This window comes from Ursus americanus, chromosome 36, assembly GCF_024610735.1.
Source record: "Ursus americanus isolate L20-20 chromosome 36, mUrsAme1.1.p, whole genome shotgun sequence".
NCBI classification, from domain to species: domain Eukaryota; kingdom Metazoa; phylum Chordata; class Mammalia; order Carnivora; family Ursidae; genus Ursus; species Ursus americanus.
The window spans coordinates 25,977,631-26,003,326 of NC_142162.1; the positions used below are offsets into that span (position 1 = coordinate 25,977,631).

Here is a 25,696-nt window from a genome sequence, read left to right on the forward strand (position 1 = left end):
TCTGGAACTTGGCAAGCCTTATATCTTATAGGGAAAAGTGACTGAGAAAGAAACTGGGATAACACCAACCCTAACAAGACAATAAAATATTCACAAACATTGTCATAATATAACAAAGTTTTAAGCCCAAAGATAGCTTGTACATTTTTCTTAAAGTATAACTTGGTAGCTTGTTGCATTTATTTAACAATTTTAAAAGTTTGTATTCCTGTACTCAATATATCTTTCATAGATATTAAAATTTTAAATTCTGTGACATGAAATTTTAAAAATTGTGGCACGGAGATACGTTCATTACTCCTTTCTGCCTGTGGACCCCACTGAGTCTCCCCCCGGCCCCCCACCGCCGTCATGTCTAAGTCAGAGTCTCCCAAAAAGCCTGAAGAGCTGCAGAAGCTCTTCATCAGAGGTTTGAGCTTTGAAACAACTGATGAGAGTCTGAGGAGCCATTCTGAGCACTGGGGAATGCTTACAGACTGTGTGATGAGAGATCCAAACACCAAGGACTCTGCAAGCTTTGAGTTTGTCACGTATGCCACTATGGAGGAGATGGATGCAGCCACAAATGCAAGGCCACACCAGGTAGATGGAAGAGTTGTGGAACTAAAGAAGGCTGTCCCAAGAGAAGATTCTCAAAGACATGGTGCCCACTTAACTGTAAGAAAGATTTTTGTTGGTGGCATTAAAGAAAACACTGAAGAACATCATCTAAGGGAGTACTTTGAACAGTACCAGAGAACTGAAGTGACTGAAATCATGACCGACCGAGGCAGTGGCAAAAACAGAGGTTTTGCTTTTGTAACATTTGATGACCATGACTCTGTAGACGAGACTGTCATTCAAAAATCCCATACTGTGAACGGCCACAACTGTGAACTAAGGAGAGCCGTATCTCAGCAAGCGATGGTTAGTGCTTCATCCAAAGAGGTCGGAGTGGTTCTGTAAACTGTGGAGGTGGTTTTGGTGGGAATGACAACTTTCGTCGTGGAGGACACTTCAGTGGGCAAAGGAGGCTTTGGTGGCGGTTGAGGTGGTAGTGGATATGGTGGCAGTGGGGATGGCTCTTACCGATTTGGTAATGAAAGAAGCAACTCTGGAGGTAGCAGAAGTTATGATGATTCTGGTAATCACAACAATCAATTCTCAAATTCTGGACCCATGAAAGGAGGAAATTTTGGAGGCAGAAGTTCTGGCCCCCATGGTGGTGGAGGTCAATACTTTGCCAAACCACAAAACCAAGGTGGCTATGGTGGTTTCAGCAGCAGCAGTAGCTATGAGAGTGGCAGGAGGTTTTAATCACTGCCAGGAAACAAAGCTTAGCAGGAGAGGAGAGCCAGAGAAGCAAGAGGGAAGCTACAGGTTACAAAAGACTTGTGAACTCAGCCAAGCACAGTGGTGGCAGGGCCTACCTACCTGCTGCAAAGAAGACATGTTTTAGATAACACTCATGTGTATGGGCAAAAAACTGAGGACTATATTTGTGACTAACTGTATAACAGGTTAGTTTAGTTTCTGTTCTGTGGAAAGTGTAAAGCATTCCAACAAAAGGTTTTAATATACATTTTTTTTGTACCCATGTGGTTGATTGCTAAGTGTAATAGTCTAATCATGATCCTGAATAAATGTGTCTTTAAAAAAGAAATTCTGGGGCATCTGGGTGGCTCAGTTGGGTGTCCGGCTCTTGGTTTCAGCTCAGGTCATGATTTTAGGGTTGTGGGATCGAGCCCCATGTAGGGCTCCATGCTCAGCAAGGAGTCTGCTTGGAATGCTCTCTCTCCCTCTCCCTCTGCCCCTCCTCCCCCAGGCTTGCTCACACGCTCGCTCTCTAAAATAAAAAAAACTTTAAAAAATAAAAATAAAAATTCTGTGAAATAAATTACAATCACTGCAAGCTAATGAGTGAGTCTAGCTAACTGTGCAACATCTCCTCAAAAAGCCTGGCTGTTCTCCATGCATCTTGTTGCTAACAATACATTCAATAATCTTCAACCACTTTATATAAAGTAGGACTATAATAGCAATCATCTTCATTATTTCTTCCTTTTATAAAATCTTTTAAGTTCACCCTTGACTACAGTCCCGGTATAACAGAGTAAAGCATCTACTTTAGCAGTTTGATGTTAATAGCTTTCTAAATGTCTCTGTCCTATACTTTAAAAAGTATAGTTAAGTCTCTGATGGCAACCCTTTTGGGTCCCCTCCCTCCTTTGGAGCTTTGTACTATCACTTTGCTATCACTCAATAAATCTTGCTTTGCTGCCCACCACCCTGTCCGGTCTACCTCTTCGTTCTTCAAAGCTGCATGACAAAGAACCGTGGGCACCAACAGAGAAAAAATCTTGCAACATTTATGGGCGCTCGTCCAGGATATCCACCATCATTAGGGACAACTAACCCATAAATGTCATCAAACTCCAAATGGTGGTGGTTCAGATACAGCCTCACGTGGAAGTCAAACCAGACATCTACAGGGGACCCCCTGATAGATCTGGACAAGACGAACCCTGAATGCCACCCCATCTAATGCCCCTGTGACCAGCAGGAAGTAGCTACAATTGGTGGTCTTCCCTAACAGCAGTTGGGGTTACCTCTTCAGAGGGAAGAATGATGAAGGATAATTGGAAGGCAGGCAGGGACAAGAGGGACCCCTGCCCTAAAAGGAAACTACCCTTAAAAGGATCTTACACCACCCTGGAAGGACCCTCCACCCTTTCCCATATAACAGACAGATGACAAAAACCTGACTGGACAACAGGCACAGGGAGGGTTAATCAGATTAAAAAAGCCTGCCAACAAGCCCATAAAAACAATCCCTTCGGGTCCCCTCCCTTCTTGGGAGCTTCGTACTATCCCTTTGCTATTGCTCAATATATCTTGCTTTGGTGCTCACCCACAAAAAGAAAAAAAAAAAGTTGCTGAAAAGGTCACCATATATTTTATCAGATTTTAGGGAGGAATTTATGTGCCGCTACAGTAGCGGTGTTACAAATTTTGGAATTTGCAGAAATGCTCATCACTCTGTAAATGTCGAAGCCTAATGTTCACTAAAATCTCACATGGGGGCGCTGGGGTGGCTCAGGTGGTTAAGCGTCTGACTCAGTTTCAGCCTAAGTCCTGATCTCATGGGTTGTGGGACTGAGCCATAGAGCCATCGAGCCATCGAGCCATCAAGCCATTGAGCGCATGCTCTCCTCTTTTTAAAAAAAAAAATATTTTATTCATTTATTTGACAGAGAGAGAGCACGAGCAGGGGGAGCAGCAGAGGCAGAGGGAGAAGCAGACTCCCCACCGAGCAGGGAGCCCCATGCAGGGCTTGATCCCGGGACCACCGACATCATGACCTGAGCTGAAGACAGATGCTTAAATGACAGAGCCACCCAGATGCCCCTCAAATAAATAAATCTTTAAAAAATTTTTCAAAAATCAAAAAATTAAAGCTCCCATGCATACTTGCTGTGCACGTGGCAGTGATATATCCAAACATCTCAGCAAGCAGGTAGTAAAAAACATACGCTTAGACAAAATTTGGTACTGTTCAAAAGTTCAGCACCCCAACAGCTTAGAAATTTTCCCAGGGCTCAAATTTACCTTGAAATTGCCAGCCTAAAAAAAGTCATATAATATCCTCCTAAACGGTCTCAGCATCCTCTCTCAAACTATTCTCAGGTAATCCCGTACTTCCCTAATCCTTACACTGCAGCAGGAGAAATCTCCTTAAAATACAAATCTCTTCCTAATATTCCCTTTTCTCCTTATATTGTATTTTAGAAAATTTCAAGCACAAAAATGCTGAAAGAATCTCATAGTGAATATCCCACAACCAGTTTCCCATATATCCCTATATCTACCTCCTAGAATCTACCATTAACGATTTACTATATTTGTTTCTCAGGATAGATACCTATCCCACAAATTTTGATGCTCTATTTTCATCATCCAGTTCAAATTACTTTCTTGTGATTTCTTCATTCACACATAGTTTTAGAAGCTTCACTGAATTTCCAAATATGTGTGGGTTATTTTGGACATCTTGATTTCTACTTTAATCCATCATGGTCAAAGAACATATCCTATATTATTTCAATCCTTTCAAATCTATTAAGACTTGATTCACAGCCCAGCATCTGGTCTGTAAGTACACTTGGGAAAAGAAGTCTATTCTGGCTGGGTAGAGATCTCTACTGACCTTTGGTTTGTTTAGCTATCGTTGTTGAGAAGTGTTAAAATTCTATGATTGTTGTCTAGTTTTTAAAATTTATCCATTTTTGCTTGATGCGTTTTTAGTTGTCTATCAGTTGTTCAGAAGAGTGTTAAAATCTCTATGATTGTTATCTATTTTTTTTTAATTTATCCATTTTTGCTTGATGTATTTTGAACCTCTGTATTAGGCACATACATGTTTATGATTATGTCATGAATTGACCTTTTTATCATTATGAAATTACCCCCTTAATTCTAGCAACACATTTTATCTTGAACTCTACTTTATCTGATATGAATATAGCCACTCCAGCCTTCTCATGCTTACTAATTAGAAGGTATATCTTTTTCCATGCATTCACTTTTAGCCAATCTGTCTGTATGCACTGAATCAGAATATCTATTCCATTAAACGAAATGAAATTACTGATATGGTTGGGTTAGGTCTACTATTATTTCTGTTCAGCTGTACCTCTATCCTCTTTTGGATTATTCACTTTAATTTTTCTACTAGCTTTTTAGCAACACTTCTTCACGTTTTTTCCATAGTGAGTGCTCTAAGAATTACAAAATAACATCCTTCTCATTTTACACTTTACTCAATGTTAATAATTTGCCACTTCACATAATATATACAAACCTTGCTACCATATAGGTCAATTTACCCCCACCTCCCATTCCATGCTTTATTGTATGTTTTATATCTACATTATGTGACGGTCTCCACAAGATGCTTTTTAAAAAATTATTTGAACAGTTATATGTTGTTTTAAGAAAAAAAGAGAAAGATCTTTATCTATCCACATTATTTACCATTTCTGACGTTCTTCATTTCCTTATGAAGATTCAAGTTTCTACCAGGTATCATTTCCCTTCAGACTGAAGAACTTCAGCATTTCTTGTAGTGCAAACCTGCTAGTTATGAATTCTCTTCGGTTTTGTTTTGTTTTTTTTATCTGACAATATTTTTATTTCAGTTTCATTCTTAAAGGCTATACTACTGAATCTGGAATTCCGGATTGTCAAATTTTTCTTTCGGCATTTTAATGATTTTCTGTTCTCTCTGGCCTTTATGATTACCCTTCTGTGTGCAACATGGCTTCTTTTGCTGCTTTCTGGATTTTTCCTTTGATTTTTGGCTTTCAACAGTTTGATGATGAAGTACCCAGTCATGGTTTTCTTCACTTTTAAACCTGTGGTTTGCATGGTTATCCTTACTGGGATTTGCTGAGCTTACTGAATCTGTCAATTTATGCCTTTCACTCAATTTGGGAGATTTTCAGCCATTAAATTTACAAATATTTTTTCTTTCCCATTCTTTCGCCTCTCTTTCTGGGACTTTAATTACATACATTGGATCTTTTTATATTGCCCGCAGGTCCTTGAGGATATGCTGCTCCTTTTCCTCTTTTACTCTTCTTCTGCTCTTCATATGGAATAATTTCTACTGATCTTTCATTTCATGGCTTCCTTCCTCAGTCATCTCTATTCTGCTTTTAGCCCATCCGCTTTATTTCCAGTATCATATTTTTCAGCTTTAGGATATCTATTTGGTGATTTAATACTCATTCTTGTTAGCATATTTTCCTATGCATCGCTTTCCTTTTCTTTACTAATAATAGTTACAAAAGTTTCAAATCCTTTCCTGCTAATTCTAACATTTGAGTATTTTAAGGTTAGTCTCTGTAGATTGTCTTTTAACTTGAGGTTACATTTTCCTGAGCCTCTGTTTATAAGTAATATTGGAATATATGCTGCATGTTGTAAATGTTTTTTTGTGGAGGCTCTGGATTCCTCTATATTCCTCTGAAGAGTTTTTACTTTATTTTTGTTTTAGTAGGTATCTAAATTGGTTGACTCAAACTGCAAAGTCCGTGTCTTAGGTACATGAAATCTCAATTTAGTTCTTTTATCCCTACCTGATCTTCTTGGAGTCTGCTCTACACATGCATAGTTCAACAGTCTGCCAAGATTTGGGTAGAGTTCATTCCCTGAGTTTGATGCTTCTCTATGTTCCAAGAGTCTCCTGTCACTTCCCAACAGCTGTGCCTGCCTTGAGCCTTAACATTTGTTTCTTCAGGCAAAAAAACACTGCAAGTTTATTTCAGAATTTTAGCCATCCTACCTGGCACAGACTGGGGCCATGAGAATGGGAAATCATGCCCATGTAGTTCTGTTCCTCAAGTGTTAATTCCCTTCCAGAATCTGCTTGCTTTGGGTAACTCCCCAGACATCTTAGTTGTATTATGTACTTCTGATCTAATAGTTGTTATCCGCAGGAGGATCTACCAGTAGGAGCTTATAAGCCATGATCAGAACTGGACTCCCATGCTTGTACTTTTGAAAGCCTTCAGCCTGACTAAATGGCTCCAGGCAATGTTCAAGCAGGTGGGGCTGATCAAAAAAGACTTACCTCTCCATTCTGTGATGGAGTAGGAGGCCCTAGGTTTAGTGACAAAGTTTGCTAGGGTCTAGGGTGACTCTTAAATGGCAGTTGTCTTTCATGAAATGACTCAGCATTCTAGGCTACTTCAATTTCACCTCCACCTAAACATACACTTCAATGATTCCCTCAACCATACACTGAAAAAGCCAAGCCCATACACTCATGTTTTATGCCTCAGTCCCTGACTTTTTCTTTTTTTTTTTTTAAGATTTTATTTACTTATTTGACAGAGAGAGAGACAGCCAGCGAGAGAGGGAACACAAGCAGGGGGAGTGGGAGAGGAAGAAGCAGTCTCCTAGCGCAGGAGCCTGATGTGGGGCTCGATCCCAAAACGCTGGGATCACGCCCTGAGCCGAAGGCAGATGCCTAATGACTGAGCCCCCCCAGGCGCCCCTCAGTCCCTGACTTTTAAAAGCCCTTCATTACATCCAATTAAAGATAAAAACGAAAATATTTTTTTAAAGATTTTATTTATTTGACAGAGAGAGAGACAGCCAGCAAGAGAGGGAACACAAGCAGGGGGAGTGGGAGAGGAAGAAGCAGGCTCCCAGAGGAGAAGCCTGATGCGGGGCTCGATCCCAGAACGCCAGGATCATGCCCTGAGCCGACGCCTAATGACTGAGCCACCCAGGCGCCCCCCAAAATATTTTTAAAAGCCCACTTGATATGACCCTTGCTAGTAAGTACTAGGTTTGAGCTACTTTTCCCCTAGGTCTCTATACACCAGACAAAATGGTATTTCCAGTTCTTCCCATCTACCATGTTCCCTCCCTTTTTCATATGCTGGTCCCTGTTCCTGAAATGCTTTCATTCCTTTCCATCTTGTTAACTACTCATCCCTTCAAATCTCAGTCCAAATGTCAGTTGCCTAGGGAAGTGCTCCCTGATCTCTCAGATTAGGCCATATTCCCTCATATACACTTCTCTCCTAAAATCCTGTACTTTCTTGATACCATTTATCACAACTGTGATTATTTCCGAGGCAGGGAGTAGAGCAGCAATTCTCAACCATATCAGACCCAATACCCTTTTTTTCCTAAAACATTATGGGAATTTTCATTCTTACATAAATATGAGGGACTAATGTAACTCTCCCCAGTGTTACATTATTAATGAGTGCTTATTAACGAGCTTCCCCAATTGTCACCACACAATTTTTCTTTCAAGATATTTATACTTTTTTTAATCATAAATATTTTGTAATATATCCTATCCTTAATGAAATGAAATTCAGGGCACCTGGATGGCTCAGTCGGTTAAGTGCCTTTGGCTCAGGTCATGATCCCAGGGTCTTGGAACTGAGTCCCACATTGGGCTCCCTGTCCAGGGGGAAATCTGCTTCTCCCTCTGCCCCTCCACTGAGGTCTGCACTCTCTTGTGAGTACGCATGCACACACTCTCTCTCTCAAATAAAAATCTTTAAAAAAAAAAAAAATGAAATTCAGAGCTACTGTAACTTACAAGTAAAATTTAAAATACAATATAATGTGCTAACTATAACAAAAAAGTAATTTATCATAAAATAATATGTATTTCAATATGTAAATGCTTGGACATGACTGGATTAGACGATGTAAGACTATATGTGACAACTACAAAAACAGACTGATGTAGACACATTATAAATTGTTGATAAAAATACCAGGAATAGCACTGCTGTCTGTGATATGATTTTCCAAAACAGGGGCCAACTCTTTGTAAACTTTCTAAAATAAAGAAAGCACAATCACCTGATTTACACAGTAACTATGCTCTATGCATAAATAAATAAATAAATAAATAAATAAATAAATAAATAAATAAAGTAAGTAAGTAAGTAAGTAAGTAAGTAAGTAAGTAAGTTTATGTGTAAAACAAATTGGTTCTGGGCCATACGATCATAAACAGATTTTTCACCTACATGACATCTTCTGTAACATCTGAAAGTGATGCAAAACGTGTAACAATTTTTACCATATAGGTTAGGAATGTCCTTTACCTTGCAAGATGTCCAACATCCCTGACCTCCATCCACTAAAGTCAGTATCATCCTCTCAATGATTCTGAATCAAAGAAACACCCCCCACAAATTTCCAAACCTCCTTAGGGGATGATCTCAAACTCACTAAAAACCACTGCATTAGGATAAAGGAAGACAGCAAGATCTCTATAGCCAGACTGCTTGTGTTTGAAACCTGGCGCTATCACTTACTAGTTGTGTGTGATCCTGACCATGTAATTTAATTTTTTTGTGCATTCATGAAATAAAAATATTATTAGTATCAGTGTCATAGGGTTGTTATGAGAAATAAATTTAAAAATCCACATAAAGTGTTTGGCACAAAGTGGGTACTGAATCTCTTCTATAGTCATTAGTATAATTATTTGCTTGATGACTACCTCTCCCAATAGAGGGTAAGCTCCTTGACAGCTAGCAGGGAGGCCTGTCTTGTTCATCGTTTTATTCCTGTGACTTGCCACACCATCTAGTATAGAGTAAGTACTCAATATTGCTGAATGAATGAATACAAGTTAGCAAAGACATCTGGAATATAAACAATAAAAACTGGAGTATAACCTTCAACAGTATTATTTTAGGTTATGCTACTAAGATACTTCTATATGAGAACGTCAAAATTTATCCTAGTGGCATAAATGTAAATATGCAGAGTATCTATAGTGGGTTACCCAAGGAAATGGTAACAGTTACTGCCTCTGGGGAAAAAAGTGAGGGTGTGCAGGTTTTCATCACAGACCCTTTTGTACTTTTCAAAAAAAATTAAACAATAATATACATATATTATAGTTTTGATTTTTTTTAGTTTTAACTCATAATATTTTTTTAAACCTCGAAGACTTTAGGCACAAGAACCAAGACTGCATAATGCTTCCATGTATAGAACTTTTTTGGAACTCCAGAAATCATCAAGAGTTTTGACTTGCACACATATTTTGAACTTTCAAAATGGCTCATTATAGACTATCACATTACAGAGATCTATCGCCATTTACTGATACTCCGAAATGTCTAATATCATTAGATACTGATTACCTGTCCAAAAAGATATAAGGGACAAGTAACATAATTACTTGGAGTAATAACAATTTTACATTTATATACCAGTTTATAGTTTACAAAATATGGTGGAAAAGCATGACCTTGGAAGTAGATAAAAATAACAGGTCTACTACCTTGAGTAAATTTTGAACTCTGAACTTCAAATTTCTTGTATAAAGATGAGATACTTGTATGAAATGAGATACTACCACCTAGTTATCAGGGATTCAGTTTAAAAAAGCAGCAGCATGGAGCACCTGGGTGGCTCAGTCGGTTAAGGGTCTGCCTTCGGCTCAGGTCTTGGGATCCAACCCCGTGGTGGGCTCCCTGCTCAGTGGGGAGCCTGCTTCTCCCTCTCCCTCGCCCTCTGCCGCTCCCCCGTGCTTGGGCTCTCTTGCTCACTCTCTCTCAAATAAATAAATAAATAAATAAAATCTTTAAAAAAACAAAACACTCAAGACACAAGGAGAACACTAAAAAAAAAAAAAAAAAAGCAGCAGCGTGGGGCATCTGAGTGGCCCATAGGTTAAGCACTGGGACTCTTGATTCTGGTTCAGGTCACGAATTCAGGGTTCTGAGATTGAGCCCCATGTAGGGGTCTGGCTGAGCAGAGAGCCTGCTTAAGGTCCTCTCTCTCCTTCCTCTGCCCCTATCTCCCCCACCCCACCCCCACCCCATGCTCTTAAAAAAAAAAAAAAAAAAAGGCAACAGCATGGAGTGCCTGCATGGCTCAGTTGGCTAAGCAACCCCGAATCTTGATTTCAAGCTAAGGTCATGATTTCAGGATTGTGGGATGGAGCTCTACCTCACACTCAGCACGGAATGGGCTGGAGATTCTCTCCCTCTGCCCCCCCCCCCCCGCTCATGCTCGCTCTCTAAGTAAATAAATAAATAAAATCTTTACTTTTTTAAGATTTTATTTATTTGCCTGAGAGGAGAGCAAGAGACCACAAGCAGGGGGAGCAGCAGGCAGAGGGAGAAACAGGCTCCCTGCTAAGCAAGGAGCCCAATGTGGGACTTGATCCCAAGACCCTGGGATCATGACCTTAGTTAACTGTCATAAAATCTTTAAAAATAAAAATAAAAAAAATAAGCAGCAGCAATTTCTTCCAGTAAGCTTTACCCTTTTTTTTTTTAAGATTTTATTTATGAGAGAGAGAGACAGACAGAGAGCACAAGCAGGGGGAGAGGCAGAGGGAGATAGAGAAGCAGACTCCCTGCTGAGCCGGGAGCCCGACTTGGGGCTTTTGGGGCTCAATCCCAGGACCTGGAGATCATGACCTGAGCCAAAGGCAGATGCTTAACCATCTGAGACACCCAGGCACCCCAAGCTTTGATTTTTTAAAGGTAATTATTTATATTTTGAATAAGTAACACCAGTTTTAAATTTTAAGTATCCAAAAGGGCTGGTTTCAAGGGGAGAAATACAATTTTACAATGGAGAACTCAGATTCACCATCTGAACCCACTAATCAATCTCAGCATCATTACTAGAAAAACTAGAGTACACAACATAGCCTATGATATCATCCCGAAAGTGTTTAACCTGAGCCCAATCAAGCATTTACCTGTACCTTCCAGTTTGCAGTAACCAGCTAAGTAAACCACTAGGAATCAATCAGATAAATCCAGATAATTGACCAGGTCTCTTCAACAAGTCATGACAAAAAAGAGAATGGGAGAAAAAAGGTAACTGTTCTAGGTTTAAAAAGATTTCAAGAGATATAACAGCCAAATGCAACGCATAGACTTTGACTGGAAATAGGATTAAAAACAAGGGGGGGAGGGCAATTTGGGGAAATTTAAGTTTTGGGTTTTTTTGTAATCTCTACACCCAACATGGGGCTCAAACTAACAACCCCCGAGATCAAGAGTCACATGTTCCTCTCACTGAGCCAACCAGGTGCCCCCAAATTGGGGAAATTTTAATAAAGACTGGGTATTACATAATAAGGAAATATTAGTTGTTCAGTGTGATTGTGTTACTGGGTTATGCAGGAAAATGTTCTTTTGATTAGAGACCTGTATTAAAGTGTTTAGAGATGTCAGGAATAAAAGCAAATACAACAATGTAACAACAGATTTTAAAATGATCAATTTGCACGGATTCAATACAGTACTTTCTCTACTTTTCTGGATGTTTTTAAGTTTCATAAAAAATTCTTAAAAACATGACGTGGGAAACAAAGGCAGAAGAAAAAATTATTAAATTTCCTTACTATCTACAGCCCATGGACAAGTCCTTGAAACAGGCAGAGTGACCTTCCTCTAGGAACTCAGCTGCCTCAATGTTAATAAGTTTGCTAAGGGCAAAAGGCAATTTTAGCCCACCCCGTAAGTCTACTTTAACATATAAAAATTCCTTTGGAAACTTCCTTTATCTACCCCCCTCCCCAGATACAGGTTGGCAATCATCCCCCAAGCATATGACCCATCAAAATACATCTGAAGGGTTTCATGACTGAGTTTTTATTCAACTGTAATATAAGACCTTTCTGAACAATAGCTAGCCCCCTCGGGATCCAGGAAACCTTGTTTCCAAAATAGCTGGGAGGCTTACACTATCCCTAACCCCCTCCCAACTTGAAAGTATATAATTGGCCACTCCTCATGACCCTAGGGCAACTCTTTCTACCCACAGGTCTTATCCCCGTGCTTTAATAAAACCACCTTTTGCGTGCACGCACCTACACACACACACAAATCTTAAAAACATACAGAAAATTATTCCCTTCCCATTTCTGTTTCCCAGCCACGTGCACCTCCAGTCACTGTTAACAGTTTCTTATATATTCCTCCAGATATTTCTATACATACATATGCCAATACATAAACTTTTTTTTAAGAAACCACAAATGGCTGCAAAATACAAAACCTCTTTTGCACTTTTTTTCCACTTAATATATCTTGGTTGTTACTCAGTATTAGCACACAGAGGGCTGGCTCATTCTAACAAATGCATAATTTATTTAACCAGGCCCCTACTGACGAACACTTAGGAACTCTCATTTCTTCATAGTCTCTTTCAGTTTAGATTCTAGGAGGAAAAAATCCCAATTCACTGTAAGGTTTCAATTAGAGATTTAGCATGCTGAATGTGCAATTGGAGTATTCCTATGTAACTTGTCTGCCTACATGTTCTTATTCACTGGATACACAAATTAATCTTAAACTTCCCACTAAAATATTCCAAATATGAAATACACAGTATGTATATTTCTCACAGAGCCATTTCTGACAGAGCTAGTCTAGTATCTACCATTATTCCCTGCTTTCCTTGTGCAGGAGCCTCTTCCACAGACTACATGTGCTGTGCTCTAACCTAGGTTAAAAAATTACCACTTGCAGTTTTTCCTTTTTAAATATCTTCTTTTTAATCAAAGCAAGTGGTTCTGAACTAACTTGATCAGATTCCTTCACACCCTCTTAACACCTTCCAAGCCACTTTGAAGTTCTCATCAAAAACTATCTAGTACCTTTAAAGGCGCCTACCATTTTCTAGACTTAAGAGTTAACTCTAGAAACTAAAACTGTAATGTAGTTACTTCTCAAAAATGCTTAGGATATTTAATTTGGTGTTCACAGGAAAGAGAGGAGTCTTGGCACATGTGAATTTCACCACTTACCCTAGCTAGGTTAGCTTGTGCAAGTTACCATCAAACTTTTAGTGACCTAATCTGAAAATGCTTCAAAAAACCACTTTCCATTACAGTATCTCATCAATTTTTGTGACAAACCGGAGTGTATCTGGCACATAGGCAGCAGGTGCTCAATATATCCTAACTGAATCTAAATATTATCTTCCATTGTTTCATTCACAACCAAACTGGAGAACAGGGATTTAAACAAATTTTAAGATTTTCCACGAGGTTTAGAATAGTAAAAAAAAAAAAAAAAAAAAAAAAAAAAAAAAGCGTTAAAAAGGTTCTTTTGGCTTGAGTAAATTCGATATAATTCATTATGGTGGATAAACCACCTATCTGCAAGAAAACTTCCTTTAACTAGGATGGCAGTCCCAAGTTTCTAAAAGCCATGGAAATCTCAAACTTCCCAATAAAATGGCTTACTCTGACTCTCAAGGATGATTAAATTGAGCAGACTTAAGGGGGAGTGGGGTGCAAAGCATTTCCTCCCCCATAATTATGCACCGAGATTTGGACTAAATATTAAACTGACACGTAGTAAACGCTCCATAATTAGTAGCTATTATTAAGACGCATCCCACCGGGAGAGAAGACGGAAGGAGGCAAAAGAACGGAGGCTGTCAGTCACAAGAGGTCGAAAGGTGTCCCCTGGCCTGTGACCCGTAGGCCTTTAAGCACCTGGGTCTACGAGGTCCCTGTGGAACCGGGGGCCGAAAGAGGTCAGCGGCCTCCCCTAAAGGTCAAGGTTCTTGCAGGCGCGTTTCCTGCTGGGGCTAGAAGCAGAGCTGGAACGCCCCCGCGAGAATCTGTACCCCGAAGCCAGAAGCACCGCCTGCCTGAAAACCGCGCGGAAGAGGGGAGGACCGGGTTGCCGCTGAGCCTCAGCCTGTAGGAGCAGTAACCCGGCCGCGTCCTGCAGCCAGAAACCTTAGGGGCAGACCACCAGGACCCCGCCGTTCCGGGATGCCTCAACGCAGCCCGGCCCCTCGATACTCACACTCACAGCCGACCCCTCTTACTCCATCAGGCCGCCAAGGTCCCAGCGAGGGGGCTCCCCGAAGTCCCCCTCAGTTTTGGGTCCGGCGGCCCACTCCGGACCCCCTCCCCGCCGGGCACCGCCGCCGCCGCCAGCGCGCAGGCGCACACCGCCACCGTCACGCTCCTTTTTTTTTTTTTTCCCCTTTGCTGCCCGCCTTTCTCAATAATCTAGCTTTATTTGAACACACGAGAGTGAACAACGGACACAGGGGAAAGAGGCTTTACTGGAAAAGAAATAAAGGTCAAACGCAGGCCGGCTTGCAGAAGTTACTCAGCTGCACTGAACGCACCTGTGACCAGCCTCCCTAGTTCCTTTTTCATTCTTTTTGCTCATTCTGAGCCTCCCTGTTGCTTCTACTCTCTTCCTAAATCCCCAGCATTCCCTTTATGCAGTGGCAATTGTCAAAGCTGAATTTCCAGAAATTCCTGCCTTGTAAAACTTACTGAAGTTTAATGGAAGGTTCAAGAACTTGAGGACAGACAGATCTGAGTTCAAATCTTGACCCTGCTACTAGTAATTTACGACTTTGGGCAAACTACAAGTTTTCTTGGAACCTCAGTTCCTGCACAGTTGAAATTAAGATAATGATATTTCTCAGTGGGTTGTTAGGATTAAATGACATAACACGGGTCAGTTGCCAATCCATGAATGGGTGCCTGTCATAGGGCAAAAAACCCATGAATACCAATGATTATATTTTAATACTTAATGTATTTATTTCCTTTATTAAATGTAGTCCATACTCAGTCCCTCAGGATCCTATTTTTAGTGACTACGATTAATCAGATAAACCAAGTTACATTAAGAATAATAATGATGTGAAGTGTTACTCCTATATTATTGAAGTTCTAATAATATCTTTGTTTAACAAGATCTTCAATACCTAAAATCAGAGTAAGCGCTTCCCTTTATCTATGTATAAGTCCAGATTTGCAACTAGAGGACTGAGGAACTATCCAATTCTGTATTTGTGACATCACAATTTCTTGAAACACTCAAGGTCTGAGGTACACTGCTCATTCTACTCTCCTTCAAAGGTATGCAATGGAAGAACTACTTTGCCTTATAGGCTCAGGGCCATAGTCCAAGGAAAAGATTGTAGAAGATGAAGGTCAGCCATTGATGAGGATCAAGGTAATCCTAGATCAAGGTTTCTTTCTTTCTTTTTTTTTTTTTGTAAAATTTATTTATTCATTTGAGAGAGACAGAGAGTGGGAGAGACGGGGAGCAGCAGAGCGAGAGGGAGAGAAGCAGACTCCCACCTGGGTGCAGAGCCCAACTCGATGCTTGACACCACCACCCCGAGATCATGACCTGAGCGGAAACCAAGAGTAGGACTGAGCCACCTAGGCACCCCTAGGTCAGGATTTCTTAACCTTGGTATTATCGATACTTTGGACATAATTTTTTTAGAGATGGGGAGGGGCAGAGGGAGAGAGAGAATTTGAAGCAGGCTCCATGTCCAACACAGAGCCCAATGTGGGGCTCCATCTCACAACCCTGAGATCATGACCTAAGCTGAAATCAAGAGTTGGACACTTAATGGACTGAGCCACCCAGGTGCCCCTACTTTGGAGATAATTCTTGTGCTGTGCATTGTAGGATGCTTAGCAGCATCCCTGGACACTAGATGCCTATAGTATCCCCCACCTTTACATCCTTTACATTATACCTACATTGCTTTACATCCCCCACCCCAATCACCATCATCTTGACAATCAAAAATGACTCCAGACATTTCCAAATGTTCCTTCAAAGGCAAAAATGTCCCTGGTTGAGAACTATGGCAATATACCATGGCATTATCCCAACCATAAATAAACTCAACCATACATTTTGTCCATTTCTGCCCACAAGAAGTGACTGCTGCTTGAGAAAGTCACACAGGAGGGTAGAAGCTGGGGAGTTCATTTTTACCAATCTTATACAGGCCCTTGACACTGCCTAACAGTCCTACTACATATCTGGGGTCAACTTGTTCTTTCACTTTCTGTAACGATATTCTAAAACTTCTCCACTTTCCTTAAAACTCCCAACTCCTTTTCTATTAGCAGATGACCTCATCTCCTACTTCACAGAGAAAACAAAGGTCATCAAATGAGAACGTCTTTAACTTCCTGTTACCAAACATAAAACTTAAAGACATACTTCCTCTTATAATTGAGGTATCTACTCTCTCTTCCAAAACCATTCCTCCTTCTCCTTTGAAATACGTTTAATTTTTTTTTTTTAATTTCCAGCGTTATGCTGTATTCTTAGAGGTGCCTGGAAGAGTTCCTGTAGCTGTTTAATACCTTTCAATGGCTCTCTGTGGTCATAGGGCAAAGTGCAGGCTCATTAGTCCAAGAGTGCAAAACCTTCCAAGATCTGGCCCACTGCCGACTATTTAAAGCTTACTCCCCACTTCACCCGGAGATGTACGATGAGCTGTAAGCCTCTAACCAGGATGAACTACAAGGAATTTACAGAAAGTGCCATATTCTTAATGGCATACGCTGTTCCCACGGGCTGGAAAACTATTTCCCTCCATCCCAGGCTTCGGGCAGAGCTCCTACTTAGCCTTCCTGATTGAAAAGTCACTTCCTTTGGGAGCCCTTCCACGCATCCCTAAGAATAAGGCGCTGCTTTCATTGTGCGCCAACTCCGCCTCTGACTTTCCGACGTCACGCAGTATATTCTATCAACTATAATTTGTTTACATATCGATCTCCAATCTAGACAGATGGTAAGACCCTGGAAGGCAGGGAGGGCATTCTTTTCTTCTTTTCTTCAGCGATCATCCAGCAAACAGTTTACCCTTGACAAATGTTTGTTGCATAAATACTTCCCACCTTTGGGAGGGATTCGAATTATTCGGTTAACGGGTGAGTCCCCAGACTCTCCGCCTGCGTGGCAGGGAGATTTAAACCCCTCAGACCGTGATTGGCTCCAGCTCCAGGGGTGTGTCCGCGCCCGCGCGGCTGGGGAAGTGCGCAGGCGCGCGAGTCCGGCGCGCGCAGGCGCCAGGAGGACGCAGCTCCAGGTCCGGTCTGGGGGTGTCCGAGCCGCTGCGGCGCGAGAGGAGTGACCGGAACTGCTTGGTGAGCCTTTAGGAGTGGGGTTGAGGGAGCTAGGGTGGAAGATTGGGATCGGGTCCCAAGAAGAAAGAGTATTATCGTGACGGTTTAAAACTTGGTGGGGTTGGGCTTTAGGGGAGGGGTGGGGTGGTCTGGCCTGGACTGGGCAGGCCGGGCCCGGAGCAAGGACGCCAGCCGCCGGGAAATTACCGTGGGGCCGGCGGAGGAAGGGTGGCGGGATGGTGGTTCGTTGGACCCCTCCTCAAAACCAACCGGAGGCAAGTTCCCACTCCCCTGCCTCTGCATTGTTTCTGTGATCGGAATTAATTGACTGTATGGTGACCACAATGATCAGATAACTCTGAACTAGTTGTTTGAAGGTGTCTGAGGTTCGTGGCTTTGGAGAGTCCATGACTCTCAAGGAAAGTCCATCCTTACGTCGCGGCTTTACTGTAGACGCACGAAGGATCCGTAGAACACCGAATTTTACAGTTTCAGGCTGGAGTTGTTGGTTGCGGGGTGGGAAGTACTGGAAGGTGCTGTTTCATCTCATCCTTTTTTTCATCATTAGTCACCACAATGTTAGGAAAGGTGATAAGGGTGGAGGAAACCGAAAGACATCAAAGTTGGGAAAAGGAGATGAAAAGGGAATATCATTTTGCCTTTTGCTAGTCATCTCCTTTAGGAAGTAGGGGGACGACTGGAGAGGGGTGTTTGGATACTGGCAGCTTCTGACAGCGTTCCCTCAGTCATGTGAAAGTAACGTAGCTTCACAGTAGCAGATATTTCAAGAACTGAGAGGAATATTACTCCTTCTGCCCTTATGCCTTTAAGACTGGCTTTCAGATGTGCCAATAAAAAATACTGCAGATAAGACCAAGTAGAAATGATTCTCGAGCGTTCTTACCTAGCCTGGAAAACCACACTTGAAATTCATGGCACATCATTAGCTAGAATACGTTGAGATCTAAACTTAAACTATCTCATAGTAAGATTTTTTAAAAAGTAATGTTTTTTCCACCATCACAGTAGATGCCTAAGGCATTTTAATGGTCAGTTGTCATTCGTTCCTTTGGCAAGAGGTAATGAGAAAGAACACATTCATATAAATATTAGCAAATATTAGGAGAAACATCCCTGCTCACATTACCATGCTCCTTTGACAGTAAATGTGAAAGTAAATAGAATGATGTAACAGCCTACAGCTCAGATATTTATCGTATTTCCAGGATTTTTTTTTAAGGTGCTTGTGGTATGTGGATATGTACTAGAAAATTCCTGTTATTCTAGTTCCAGGATAGCAAAGTCTTACTGTGCCATTATTTTCTTAACAGTATGGCACTCTTTCCTATAAACAGTAGTATTTCAGTATGCATCACCGTGTTCGCTTCTTTTACTCAAAATGAGCTTAAGCATAGTTAACAGTATCACTTAACTAAAGGTCACATCATTTCTAATCATTCAGAACACAATCTTGAACCAAGAAGGAAGCAAATAAACAAAAAAGAGAAAAACAGGCCCTGTTGTTCATGGGACAGCTGTCACTATTTCACTCCTCATGAACCATACCACCATCATAAATTTTGCCTTTTAGAAAATCATCTGTGTTATTTTATTTCATGTTTTTAATAGACTTGTTTTAAACACTACCCTCTTCCAAAGTAATAATCTGTGAAATCATGGTTTTTTATGAATACCTTTTTCTAGTACACATTATAATAAATATGTAACTTAAATACGTAACTATAGCTTACCTAACGGCTGAAATCGTCTCGTCTTTTTGCTCTGCACTCTGGAAAATACTGCTTTGGAACTAACTACTCATTTTTAAAATAAAGTGAAGATTGGACTAGGCCAGTGGACTTCAAAATTCTGTGTACTCAGTGATGGCATTCACTACTGTGACACGGCTCTAGCACACTTACTTACCTGGCTTCACCAGATGGAAGTAGATTAGAATAGCAGAAGGGAAAAAGAGGATGTTTGCTCTTTGACGTTTTTGTGAAATCAGCTGCCTTTTTTTTTCTTCTGAATTAAGGTGCTATGTCTTAAAACATTCTGGAAGTCTTTTTTAGTTGTGTTTGTACTCAGTGTTATGTATATTCTAACATTTATAATATATGTTGCTTGCATTCAAGAGTGCTGAACTTTTTGATTCTATTGCTGTATTTTGTTTCCAGGTCCATAGATTGAGAGAGAACTAGATGACAAGGACTGGTCTTTTTCTTTGTTGTGGTGGATAGAGACTTGAAACAGATGGATCCAGTGCCTCCAACAACTGGAGGAAGTGGATTGTAGAGCCAGGAAACAGCATGTACTGTTCCTTTTGTAGTATTGGTGGTAGAGGTGGTGTTCCATTTGCACTCATTTAAATTCACTGACATTTTGGTTTTGATTTCAGTTTAGGTTGTATGGCTACTAAAATATTTAAATTACTGATAAGTATGTTTTTCAGGAATCCCCCCATCCATCTTGATTTTTGTGAGATCTATAACTTGGATTTAAATTTATTTGAACGATGCTTTGACAATTGAAATTACCTTTAGATAGCTTTTTGAGACTTCTAAAATAAAATCCAAACTTATTGGTAGAATATAGAAAGTCCTTCAAAACCTGTCTCCTGTGTCTTCGTTTTAAAGCCACCCTACCCATTCTGTGTACAAATACGGTATATTCCAGCATGACTGCTGAGGCCTTACATTGTGATACTTCTTCGATAGTCTAAAATCACAATTTTTTTAGGGTTGATCATGCTTGGATTTCAATTCTCAAATCAAAATCACAAGAGATGTTTAATAATTATGAAAAATTATGATAGCTTTATTGAGCAGTACATACCAGCCAGGGTTTAAATGCTTAATATGAATTAACTCAATCCTTATAATGCTCAAAATAAACATTATTTTCTCATTTAATGAAAAAAAAAACTGAAGCACAGAGAAGTGAATTAAGCAACAGTCAGGATTTAAAAACATGCCTCCAAGTATTGGGCACTTAACCACTACTCTTTATTCCTCTTTGTATAAACAAGAATGCCACTCTTCTTTCAGATTTTATTTATTTATTTATTTATTTGTTTATTTATTTATTTATTTATTTGAGAGAGCAAGAACATGAGCAGGGCGAGGGGCAGGGTGGAGGGACAAGCAAACTCCCTGAGGACAGAGGCTAATGGGGGGCTTGATCCCAGGACCCCGAAATCATGATCTGAGCTGAAGTCAGATGCTTAACCTACTGAGCCATCCAGGTGCCCCAAGAATGCCACTCTTTTAACCTGTGGAGGATATTCTTTTCCAGGGACCTGAGTGCTTATGTTCTCTATCCCTGGCATCTGATTCCTCATATCAGAATATTTGAGAAGCTAACCAGAAAGCTTTTAGGTGAACTTGGAATCAGAGCCAAGATACTTTGATGACTTGGGTAAATATTTCATTCAGGCAAGGTGAAGCCTTGCTAATTGACTGTACCTCCCACTTGGTGTCTTCCTTGGGCAGATACCATACTTAAGTCTGCCAGATCCTGTGTCTCTCCTGCTTGGAGAATGAATGCTGCACTCTTGAGCCTTGTTCTTAACTCTTCCAGAGCATCCCTTTTCTGTTTCCCTAGCCTTTCTTTTAGACAATGTAGGTATAATTGATTATAATCACTTACAGATCTAGCTTCCTAGGATTATATTCTGGTCACTTAGTGTAGAATTGTGGAAGTTCCAGGGTTGAGCAGGAATTGAAAACTAGGTGTGGGGTTTCCTCAATTAAGTCATAAACAGTACTTCTGTAAAGCTGAAGTGTAATTTTGGTCTTTTTGGTTCCTGATTTTTAGTGGTATTTTCTTAGCAGTATGGTTTCTGTCTTAAATCATGTGCTTCAGTGCTTTTTGAAACCAAGATGTGTAATAGATATGGTTCAATGGTATACTTCTGGTATTTGCATAGTTTTTAAGCTTTATGAGAATGGTTAAAATTGTTCTCGTAGAAGGAAGTAGAAAGGAAACGAGAGGAAGTAAAAGGAGGGAACTAACCTTAACATAAATAAAGCTCCCATCTGAATGCCTTTAGAAAGAATTAAATTTCCTAACCAGAGCAGGGGCTCTTTTTGGCATAACCTAGAGTATTTTGAGTATTTTAGAATACTGTGCAACTATACTTTTTGTGTGTGAACATCCTTCCTTCCTTCCTTTTTTTTTTTTTTAAGATTTTATTTATTAAAGAGAGTGAGACAGCGAGAGAGCCCACAGGCAAGGGGAGCAGGAGAGGGAGAAGCAGGCTCCCCGCCAGCAGGGAGCGCGCCCAGAACCCCAGGATCTTGACCTGAGGTTAAGGCAGATGCTTAACTGACTGAGCCATCCAGGCGCCCTTCCTTCCTTTCCTTCCTTTCCTTCCTTCTTTATGTGTGAACATCTTTTTTTTTTTTTTTTTAAAGTAGGCTCCACGCCCAGCACGGAGCCCAGCTCGGGGCTTGAGCTACCACCCTGATATCAAGACCCAAGCTGAGATCAAGAGTCAGACACTTAACTGACTGAGCCGCCTAGGCACCCCTATGTGTGAACATTTTTAATGTTTCATATTAAAAATGGGATCTAAGAGCAAAAAATATATTCCTAAAGAAAAACTAAGTTCTTTTACCCCATAAGATGGTCCATGTCTGAATTTCTCCTTTGTTCCCTGTAATCCTTTCTTCTGTTCTTTCTGTTTATTCTCCATTATTCATCTTTAGAGTCTTCAAGAAAGAGCTACGTAGGTGTAGAATGACGTGATACACCAGCGTGAGGTGAGGATGACTGGCAACGTTCACCCTGCTTATATAAAATATTCACCCCAACCGTCTAAAGTACTTTGGCTCTGATTCTAAGTTCACCTAGTAACTTTTTGATTAGCCTCTCAAACAGTCAGATACCACAGATGGAGAACATAAATAACATGAGCACCGTGCCAACACTTCATATACATTAATTCACTGTTGAAACAACGTTGGGAGGTAGAACAGTTATCCTAATGAACAAGGAAACTGAGACTTGAATAGGTTAAGTAAATTGCCTGAGCATCAGAGCTAGGATGAATTCAGGGTCTGTCTGACCTCAGGGTCTGTGTTATTAACCACTACGTTATGTTCATTCAACACAATTTATTAAATTATTTCACTTAATCTAGGAGTAGCAAGCTTAATCACAGGAGAATTAATAATAACTGAAATCATTTTCAGCCCAACTTGGCTTTGACATTAGTTGAGATGGTCTTAGCCTTTTTTTTTTTTTAAGATTTTATTTATTTATCAGAGAGAGAGAACACAGCAGGGGGAGCAGCAGGGAGAGGGAGAAGCAGGCTCCCCACTACCAAGGAGCCAGATGCCTAACCGACTGAGCCACCCAGGTGCTCCAAGTTGATTTTAGCCTTAAGCTAAGATTTTGGTCTTGTAGAAAGGCAGGATTTATGTACACAAAACAACTAGAAAACTGAAAAACTGGAAACTATGTATTTAGAGGCAGCGGAGAAGAGTGCTTTATTTTTCATATCCTAACTACAATGTATCATAAAATACACATTTAAAAAGAAAGGAGGGTAGTTTTCTTGACATCAGAATATGTTCCCTTACTTGATAGCAGATGCTTGAAAAATGTTTGTGGAATGAATTAAGAGGAATGTACTCTGGGGATAGGATCTCTTTCTGCTAAGCTTTCAGGCTAGGCAGACTGCTGACTTCCATCAGCAAAAGGGAACCCTCAGCTCTTTCAGGGCAGTCACCAGAGCTAGATGTTACCCCATTCTCTTCTGACAACCTTTGTCTAGTTTTTCTCTTCAATTGGGTTCTGGTCTGGCATAACCTTCTAAGACCACAGGCCTCTGTAAACAACTGCCTCTCCTCAGTTACCATCCAAGAAGAAGCACCCCCTTCCCCCAGAAAAGACTATGTATTATGGAAAGAGCCTAAGAGCCAGAAGTGATGCTTTTTATTCTCTTAGCATAAAGAAGTTGGACTAGATGATCTCTGAGGTTTATTTTCAGAGACTGTTCTCTGAGATAAGAATTGAGCAGAGGGGTGCTTGGGTGGCTCAGTCAGTCATTAAGCGTCTGCCTTCGGCTCAGGTCATGATCCCAGGGTCCTGGGATCGAGCCCCGCATCGGGCTCCCTGCTTAGCAGGAAGCCTGCTTCTCCCTCTCCCACTCCCCCTGCTTGTGTTCCCTCTCTTGCTGTGTCTCTCTCTCTCTCTGTCAAATAAATAAAATCTTAAAAAAAAAAAAAAAAGAATTGAGGGGAAACTTTGTTCCCAGATAATTGATTAAGCAGAAATTTCTGTAAGCTAATAGTTTCCAAGTCATGTTCCATGGAACCTTGGTTCCTTGGGATTAATAAAAGTGTTCTTTGAAGGAAAGATTTTATGGTCATTTGTATTTGACTGGGATAGCCAAAAACTTTGGCTAAGTTAAACAGACTTCATCACTGCTTCAGGGCTTCTGCTTTCCAGCCAAGAATTTAATTAGCCAGCCAGTCTATAATATAAGGACAAATAAAAAAAATAGGAGATGGGGAGATGTAAGAGCTAAATATCTACATTGTAGAAAGTTCACGAATGATATCCAAAATTGGAAAATATCAAGAAACAACACTATAAGCGTATGATTTAGGAATTTGAGGTTAAACACTGGAACAACTAATACTGTTGAAAATTGTGCCTCTGGGCTCCTGGAAGCAGGAATTGGTTTGGGGCTCGAGGGCAGGGGAATTGCTATTTATTGTGTTACAGAACTATTTGACATCTCAAACTGTGTGTGTGTGTGTATTTGATTAAAATGAAATATGGTAGAATATAAAATCTTCAAAATAATTTTAAATGGCTGAATAACATTCCATTATGTAGTTGTACCATAATTATTCCTTCAAATCCCGTCATTGGTTATTTAGATTGTTTTAATTTTTTTTTTTAACATTAGAGATAATACTGGGACCGATGTATTTTTGTCTGTATCTGATTTTCTTCTAGATTCCGGAAAGAAAAAAGCCAAAGAGTAGGAATAATTTAAAATTTTCTTGTATATATTACATCATCTCTTGAGAGTTTTGGTTTTTAAAAATCATCATTTTACTTTCCTAAAAAGTGGTTAAGAAAACTTTAATTTTATAGGAGTGGGAATTGAAATACCCACAGACATCCTGGATGCTAAAGAAAATACTGTTTATATCACTATTTCTTGTGTCATTTGGCGCTTGCAACATTTTTTATCATTTAGAGTTTTTCATTATCAAAGGCTACAGTAATTGAGTATTCTGAAACCTATCTACAAAACCAGTGTATGGGTTTGTTTCCTTTTTTTTTTTTTAAGATTTATTTATTTAAAAATTTTAAAGTCCTGGTCTTTGAGTTCTTCCCAGCCCGCCAAAGTTACTTCCTTATTTGAGAGAGAGGGCCAGCGTGCGATTGGGTGGAGGGGCAGAAGGAGAGAATCTTCAAGCAGATTCCCCAGTGAGCCTGCAGCCGCAGGCAGAGCTGGATCTCACCACCCATGAGATCATGACCTGAGCTGAAATCAAGAGCTGGATGCTTAACCGACTGCGTCACCCTGGCGCCCCAGCCAGTGTATGTTTATAACTTTTTAGGAGTGGGGTGAGGAGTTGGGTTAAATAGGTTGTGGGGATTAAGGAGTACATTTGTTGTGATGAGCACCTGGTGATTTATGGTGGTGATTTGTGGAAGTATTGAATCATTATATTGTACACCTGGAACTAATTTAACATGGTATGTTAGCTAACTGGAATTAAAATAAAAACTTTAAGTCCTTTTAAAGAAAATTTAGAAAATACATTATTGTGTGAGACAAATAAAATTCATATGTAGAATTTTTAAAACATTTTTCATTCAATCTCATTTAAGCTGGGTGGACATTTACATTTTTGGCCTTTAGTTTTTAAACTATACATATTTTTTAATGTGGCATTAAGATTTATTGATAGAAAATAGTAGTGTATAACCTGTAAAATGGCCATTTTAAGTCTATAGAAACAGTTCAGCATTTCCAGATATACTAACATATAAGTTATGACCTTGATGTTGCCTTATTTACGTTTCACTTTCTCTTACACTAGTTATTAATAATAGCCAGAAGTGCCAATTAAAAATTTTTTTTCTCTCATTGCGAGAAAGAAAATTGAGACTCTTCCATTTTAAAGATATGGAATGGCATGTTTTCAGAATTTCAAACAGAGACTGTACTTGGATCTTAATAAAGAAGTACATCAAGTGTATTTCTTAATATGGTTGTTCTCTCCTGTTTTCCAACCACCA

At 40.1% G+C, this 25,696-nt stretch overlaps 2 protein-coding genes and 1 pseudogene across 6 annotated transcripts in view; 2 read left to right on the top strand and 1 right to left on the bottom strand.

Annotated features, from left to right (window-relative positions):
* ZNF106 (zinc finger protein 106) overlaps nucleotides 1–14,474 on the bottom strand; it is a 64,037-nt gene extending 49,563 nt beyond the window's left edge. For both annotated transcript variants that reach the window (XM_045771487.2, XM_045771481.2), the window contains exon 1: nucleotides 14,325–14,474. The gene's annotated coding sequence lies outside the window, so the exon portion shown is untranslated. The remainder of the gene's footprint in view (nucleotides 1–14,324) is intronic.
* On the top strand, nucleotides 352–1,296 carry LOC123775897 (heterogeneous nuclear ribonucleoprotein A1 pseudogene; annotated as a pseudogene).
* Nucleotides 14,475–17,323: 2,849 nt separating the features above from the next.
* Nucleotides 17,324–25,696, top strand: part of SNAP23 (synaptosome associated protein 23) — a 33,202-nt gene continuing 24,829 nt past the window's right edge. For 2 of the 4 annotated variants that reach the window (XM_045771545.2, XM_045771559.2), the window contains exon 1: nucleotides 17,324–17,446. The gene's annotated coding sequence lies outside the window, so the exon portion shown is untranslated. Of the gene's footprint in view, nucleotides 17,447–22,134; nucleotides 22,189–24,857; nucleotides 24,992–25,696 lie in introns of those variants that run through there. The other 2 variants (XM_087859121.1, XM_045771553.2) reach the window with 2 other exon arrangements.